This window comes from Sinocyclocheilus anshuiensis, unplaced genomic scaffold, assembly GCF_001515605.1.
Source record: "Sinocyclocheilus anshuiensis isolate Anshui unplaced genomic scaffold, SAMN03320099.WGS_v1.1 scaffold283, whole genome shotgun sequence".
NCBI classification, from domain to species: Eukaryota; Metazoa; Chordata; class Actinopteri; order Cypriniformes; family Cyprinidae; genus Sinocyclocheilus; species Sinocyclocheilus anshuiensis.
In genome coordinates, this window is record NW_015549605.1 from 1,857,579 (window position 1) to 1,865,721 (window position 8,143).

The 8,143-nt window shown below is 40.0% G+C and overlaps 1 protein-coding gene across 5 annotated transcripts in view; it reads right to left on the bottom strand.

The window, feature by feature from the left end:
• Positions 1 to 8,143, bottom strand: part of erc1b (ELKS/RAB6-interacting/CAST family member 1b) — a 231,614-nt gene that overhangs the window by 2,627 nt on the left and 220,844 nt on the right. The window lies entirely within an intron of this gene.

Consider the following 8,143-nt stretch of genomic DNA (forward strand, 5'->3'; position numbering starts at 1 on the left):
GCTGTGTGCAATCAGTGCTACCAGATTATCATTCTTACAATTCAAGTGGAATCATACAATCTTATTAACGCAAAAAAGTCTATTTTGGTGAATGCTAATTTTAGACCCCACCTTCAACATTTTTAACAATCTAAAAAAAAAGAGATAATATTCCTCATTCTACAGTTGTGTGCCCGTATTTTATTTTATTTTTGACTTTATTATCAGACATGGTTAGAGACAGGCAGGGGTCAGATAGTGGCAACAGGTATATAGATGGCAAGACACAAGAATATATCCTAGGGCTAGCGTGGGTCTATGATCGGCGAACAGGATCAACAGGGCGAGACTAGAGGGATAAGTCCAGGTACAAGGCAAGGTCCAGGCAGGGGCAAACAGTATCAGAATAGAGCAATCCGAGATACACCGGCGAAGATCAGTACACGAGGAAACAGACAAGGCAAGACTAAGCTAAGGCTAGACTAAGGTAAGGCTATGAAAACTAATGGGCTCCGTAGAATAGCTATCGCTAGGTGAGTGATATACGCTATACAATACTCGGCAGCTTGACAGGGATCAGAGTGAGTGTATATATAGGGAAGGTGTGATTGATGACAGCTGTGTGCAATCAGTGCTGTGTGATTATCATTCTTACAATTCAAGTGGAATCATACAATCTTATTAACGCAAAAAAGTCTATTTTGGTGAATGCTAATTTTAGACCCCACCTTCAACATTTTTAACAATCTAAAAAAAAAGAGATAATATTCCTCATTCTACAGTTGTGTGCCCGTATTTTTATTTTATTTTTGACTATTTTGATTATTATTATTATTTACAAATTTAATTATTCATGGCAACATATATAGAATATAACTATTAACACTGAAGTCTTTCACTTAAAAAAACAGTAATCTACTCTTTACCATGTGTTACAGTAATTTTACCACTTCACATCATGCAAGGATATATTAGTTAACTATATATGCATTAACTAACATTACATAACAATGAGCCATACATACATTTGTTAGTGTTTGTTCATCTATGATAACATACTTTAATAAAAATACAAAGGTTCATTGTTAGGTCATGTTAGCTCGGCTCCAAATTTTTATTTTAATAATGTATTTGTAAATGTTAAGTCTATGTAGATTCATGACTTTCGATTTATTTCGATTTATTTTATTTATTTATTTATTTTGGAACATTAACTAAGATCAATAAATGCTTTAGAGGTATTTTTCATTGTTTGTTCATGTCAACTATTATGCAGTAATTAACTAATGTTAACAAATGGAACCTTATTGTAAAGTACTATCACACCTCTTAACCTTTACAAAATAGCAACACAAAGCTTTCAGTGCCTTATTGTTTAATATAATAGAGCAAGACTGACAAACAGTGATGCACCATCCAGCACACTGGTTCCACTCTTCTCAGGTGTTAAAAACTGAAGGGTAACAAGCAAAGGGAGTCTAATGGATCAAACTGATAAAAAATAAGAAATGAGGGAACTGTGGGGCTGATGATGCAGAGCACAGACATGTGAGGATGGAGACCCCTCGCCTCTCCCCCACTTACCCTCAGTAAGAGGGTCCCTCTCTGTCTCTCTCGTCTAGCCCTCAAAACACTACTGAAAACAAATCACCTCACCAAGCACTTCTTTTTAAATCGTTATATAAAATTCAACACTTGGAATTTGCCCGAAAGGTTTAATTTTCCACTCATTAAAAGAAACTTAAACTAAAGAGAGGGATTTAACATTTTACAGCACCTCTGTCTAACGATAATCACAGGTGTGGCTATCTTTAATGCTCAAATCCTTTTTCCAAATGATTTCCGTAGAGGTTTGGCTATGGGATGTGGAGAAATGAGAGGAGGGAAGGGGGATTCCTGGGCGCTGGCAGTGCCAAGCACACCAGGAAATATGCCACGGCAGGAGCAGGTGCCTCTTAACTTACTAAAACACACACACACACACACACACACACACTGTGGCACACGGGAAGCAGATGCTAATGTGGCCAGCAGACAGTTTATTTTCTTATAATATATATATAAAAATATACTCTCATCAAGAGGACTAATTATTCAAACACTGTGAGACAAAGAGAGAAGGAAAAGATTAATAAAGGGAGCTGAAGCATGTGCGTGGATTATCAATTACCGTAATCACTATTTTTATCTTGTTCTCCAGGAAAAATATTTAAAGATCTTTAAAATAAGAACTCGAGAAGCAAAATTGCATAACATAATAAACTAGCATAAGATGCTAAGAGAATCATTGTTTGATAATCGAGAATGTAATCGTTATGTTTATTTTACTTACCCAGTGGCAGGCCAAGGAAACTTTTTCTGCATTTCCTTTGCTGATTTTAGTGAAAAATCAGCGGAAGTTTGTGCAATGGGTTTAATTTTGGTAATGTGGGTTGAAATGAAGAGTGCTAGACATTTACCGGTAGATAATAGTTAGACATAATTAATATGCCAAAATATTTAATAAACAAACACTGAACAAGAGGTAAAATGAATGCTATATATAATCTCTAAAAATGTCTAAATGTCTTATGCAATAGATAAGTTTAGAATTTTTTAAAATAAAAAAACAAGAGAATACTGATTAAGTATATGATTTTGTGTATCAACTGCATTATTACACTTTTAAACACACACACACACACACACACACACACACACACACACACACACACACACACACACACACACACAGTCTCTGACTAAGATCCCACTGAACCCAGACTGTCCCGGGACCCCGTCCGTGGCCTCTGTTTGGCCCTATCTGGACAATCAGCGTTTCGTGGTGCTGTACCGCTTTTAAATTGCTTTTCGGATTTGAACACGAACCACTGAACCAAAACCCATAGAAAGGGGAATATTTCACAAAAACCCACAAAAGTATTTTCTTTGGCTCTCCTGGCCTATGAACGTCAACTTTAACAAGGTTAATGATAAAGACATCTGTAACAATAACTGGAAGTAATATTCATACATCATAAAATATGCTTCCCTTTCATGTGTGTTTTTGTGTAGGTTTGGAACGTGCAACTATTTCATAATTAATGAATCAAAACATGCCACGGCGGGTCACCGGGGGCAGGCGGAGCGATCCGTCAGACGGGTGTTTGCACAACTGCAGCGCAAACATGCTGGGAAGAGAAGTCCCGCCACCTTCACGAGTCACACAGCTAGTGCTAATGCGATGCTAGGCGCTCACAGGGTTTGAAAAGGGAGGAGATGGATATGCCTGAGAAAGTCTTTCCATCTCAGGGCCTCTGAGCAAGGACTGAGCAAATGGGGCTGATCAAATCCTGGATTTCGGACCTGGGCAGGAATTAAGAAGGCATAATAATGCAAAACACTGACAAAATGCTATGCAAGAGGGACAAAATGGCTAGTTGAGAAGTCCAATTTCATAAGGCAAAGATGTAGATGAAAACATGCATCGAATGATCAAAGTAGATTTATATAGTCAATAAAAAATGTTAATTCAAAGGCTGATGCCGATACTGAGATTACAGTGTTGCTGGTGTCCAATATAATGCTGATATATACATTACCAAATGCAAATGTTGCCTAAATGAAATGACCACCTATTTTCTCAAAGTGCACCAAATTTAGTACAAGTTGATGCAAACGGCTGATGATCATCTCAAAAACCTATATATCGGTCTATCACTGCTTCGTAAGTCATAAAATGTGAGCACATTCTTCAAAAACTGCATATTCTAAAATATCGCACATCAATAGAAAGCACTGAAATCGCCTGACGGGTCATTAGGTGAGGGCCGCCCTGGCCCGATTTAACTTCTCATGAGCTCGTCACCTGTGACGACACTCCTGGGAGGCTGGAGTCCAACGCGTTGGCCTGGCCAGGAGAAAAGCGAAGACGTGATGGAGACGAACGAGTGAGGGAAAGAGGAGGAGTGTATTGAGTCATGAGAGGAGGGTTAATGAGCCTCATCGGGGGCTGATGTATGGGTCTGCGTGAGGGCGCAGTTTGGCAGAGCGCCGCCGCTGTAAGCCCCATTAAGAGCAGACAGTGGAGAACTGGAGGAGAGGGAAAGACTGGCTAGGGGGCGTCTAACGCTGCCACACGTGTGGCCCACTAGGGCTAGAAGAATTGAGCAGGCATGTGGAAGTTTGTGAAGACAATGCTACTTTTAGGGTGCTGGCAATCAATGTTAATGGTTACATCATTACGTTACTCCTGTAGAAAGCTTACAGCATTTTACACATCACATGCTTGGTCATTTATTATATTTTTGGCTAATTTGTACTTTCAACAACAAACAAGAGTGCAGCACGGTCAGCTCTGATTAGAATCCATTCCCTGAAATTTTCCATTAAAGTTGGCAGATTCTGTCTAGTATGGACATAAAATTAAAATTGCGAGATGGTTTAGCGTAATTATTAATCTCAAAGATTGGGAGTTAATTAAATAAATATATGCACTGTGTCAGAGTGAAGCGCAGCACTGTTTTCTTGAATTTAGCATCAATGACAAATTTTTAATTCAAAAATTTCCCCCAAATCATGCAGCCCTACTTTCTAGAATTATATAATATAAAGTATTTTATGATATGTTTGTGTAACTTTTTCTTACTCTCTCCCAGAGTAGTGGTTCTACAGTATGCTTGGCTTGTGGTTGTTTTTCTGAAAGATAGTTTGTGTGTTTATTCCTCATAGTTTGTATGCAATGAAATTTATGCAATGTATATGCATAAAGTTCATGAATGAAATTAAAAGAGGAGCAACATTACTTATATTGCGTACATTAAGTAACACATATCTTTACTCATAACTCCCAAAAAGTAATATGTTAACATTAAAAGCTGGACTACACTACACAACTTAAAAATCTGAACACTAGATTTCCTTCACTTGCCAATTTTGTAAACGATTACAGACAACTGAGCATCATACAGTAAACAACTGAGGTTCACACACTATTTTCACGTCACCCAGAACACAACAAATGCAGAAACATGCGCCTCGTTGCTAGGAGATGCATGAGAAATTAAAACAATATGTGTACTAAATTCAGCTCAAAATATCAAGCATGTTTAATATCCTCCAACTGGATGGAATCATAGTTTAAAACTTAAAAAAAAAAAAAAAAAAATTTTTTTTTGCCTATCATACACTGTGAATTTCTATGAAATCTGTCAACGACAGCCTAAAATCTGCAGACTGGCTTTGACTTTCGTCATCTAGCAACACATCCAGACTGCAAATCTGGGCAAAATTATGTAAAAATCTAAAGTTGTATTGTGTATTCCATTCTTGAGAGTCCTAAGCATTATCCCAACACTGCTGCAAAGAGATCTGAATGTTTAAACAAAGTGATTTATACAGCATAACATATTGATGTACAAGCACTAAATATAAAAGTTCCTTTAAAATGTTATATGCAACTAATACCTGAACAAATTGAACAGGTGCAGCACGGACACACACAAAGAAGAAGCTCCTCGGTGTGACAAAAGGACCATCCATTCCTGTTTTATGACTGTGTACTTAGTAGAAATCCTCAAAAAACAGAGCTATAAAGATAATAGATATAGCACTCCATACAAGGAAAGTATCTGTATCTGTCCCCACACCAGCCTTGACCCGAAAACATGAGGAAAGTCAAGAAGATGAGAGACAGAGACGAGGGAACAGGCGAGAAAGGAGCGCATTATCATGTGTTATCATTGCAGATTATTGTCAGGTGTAATTGTGCGCATATGGTCAGCCTCCTCCGCCTGTCTTGATAAACAACAACTACATTAATGAGAGCAGAACAAACACAGCAGCGGACCATCACAATCAGACAATGACAGGAGAGTCTGGACTGTGCTGACGGCACTGACGATGACTCAGAGAGGATGTGTTTCAACAAATGCTGGGCCACACATTTACGCCTGGAGTGGCACATGGAGATCAAACGGCTGAACTCAAAACCTTCAAGCAAATCCGCTCTCCACATCACCCTGGATGACACAGCCTCATCTCTGCAACATATACTCATCCAGATCCTCCAATTTAGTGGGACAAGGGGAATGTTAACTAGTAAGTTCTCAACCCCATAGCTAAGGCAAATACGGCAATCAGGAGCATCCAAGGCCATGGCTAACAAGCTCCAATCAAAAAAGAAAGAGAGAGTGTGAAGTAAAGGGGGATCTGGAGTTGGGGATTGACCGCCTTCTGCTAAAGCAATCAAGACTTTGTTCAATAAATCTGCATAACGAAATAACGCCATTAGCCTTTCCCCTAAATGTGACACTGCTACAGTGTTTTGAGAGAAAACAATGAATCCTTTAGCAGGAAACGTTGCTCTTTTTATCACGGGACCGTATTAAAAGGTCCTCATAATTTTCGAGGATGAGGAGGCGCTGATTTTCTCCTCATTTTTAAGAAAATCCCCCTCAAAAAAAAACTTTGCGCCACTTTTCTCCTCCAATAACGTAAGATGAAGTCACCCAAAGCTCCTTTCTTGAAGGTTCTTCTTTCCAGGCCAAGCTTAAAATGCTCCCCTCTGGTGTTCTTCTGCTGGTTCTTGTGTGCCGTTACCTCCGCCAACCCGACACACCTCCTGGATGGAGGTTTTACCCCCTTCCACACCACTTATTTTCCAACAGGAATGAGCTAGATGAACTGTAGTCACTGCCTTGGATGGCACACTGCCCATGGACACATGCATACTGCACGTATTGCTCTAATCTGATTGGATCTACACAACTTCAAATCTTGCATCAGTCTACCTGGAAACAAACTCAAGATGAGCTGTATTTGCCAGTGGCAAACATGCATCAAATACCTGAAAGACACTCAAGATACTCTTTGTTTGTGGCACTTGGGAGGCACAAAGATATCCAAAGGTAAACTAGATATCCAAAAGCAATACTTTTGGATGAACAGAAATTCTAATGACAAAATCTACACAGAGTCCTGTTATTTTTTTCCTAGTGTTTTCTCTACAACTGATCATGGACCAACACTTCTGTGCAATTATTTGAGTTTTATCTTTCATTCTTTTGTGGTAACAACCTTTCAGATAAACCTGACCCTGAATGACAAAGCAAACTGTGGTTGGCCGCTTTACTCATGAGTCAAACAGTCTCTACCTTGACGGGTCTTGGACAAAATTGCAAAAGCATAAAACCATCGACCTTTGTCCCTCTTCCAGCTGCAGACGCAAGTCTCTGAATGCAAACTCTTAATGGAGAGTCTTAAGAAGAGATTTACACTCCATCCTGACTGCTATGGTTGGGTGGCTACACTACGCTTTGCTCTATCTTTGTTAGACTAAACCTTACACTACTCTCTTTGCTCTCTTCTTATCCTTCCCTTGGCTCTCCTAGCTTCTTAGCAGACACACAAACATATCTCTAAAAACGGTCTCTTTGGATCGTGTTCAGCTCATGACGAGCTCTTTCCCCACTTTCTCCTCGTTAGAGCAGGAAGCCTCTGCGGCTTTATAAGAGCCACTTAAACTGGGATCTCTCTCGCCCTTTCTCTGTTTGTCTTTCCCGTGCTTATCCTCTTACTGTACTTACAACATCCTAGTAGCTTGACGTACCATTTCATCTTCCATTTCTCCCTCATTTTCACCCCCAATTTCTGAACTGAACACTCCCAACCTGACTAGCCCCAGTGCTGCTTTGCAAACTACCCGAGCCAATCAGAATGGAGGGGGTGTGGCCGTTTATAAAAAGCAACTGCATAGCGACCGCATCTGATTGGAACCGCCCTCTGCCTCATCTGCGGCCGGATCTGTGCACCCCATCAGTCAAGTGTAATTGAGTTTCAGGGGGGGAACGCGGACACACGAGTCGCACCCCTGCCCGCAACTTTGAACGAGGCTGAAGGACTTCAGCGGAGTAGGGCACATATTACGAAGTATGCGGTCAAGTCAGGGACGCAATCACGATCGAAACCCAGATTGAAATAACTTTAGTGTTAACACCCACCACAAGTTGATGAAAGCCCCAGTTTTGATTTTTGCGCTGCTTAGATATTTTTTGTTTTTGTTCCCCTCCAATGCCGCAGGGGCTTCAGGATGCATAGGGATAAATTACAACCACATTCCTCCACAGGCTCCGAGCAGCGCAAACTTTCCTAGCTGCTCCTAACGATCATGGCTAGACTGTTGTGA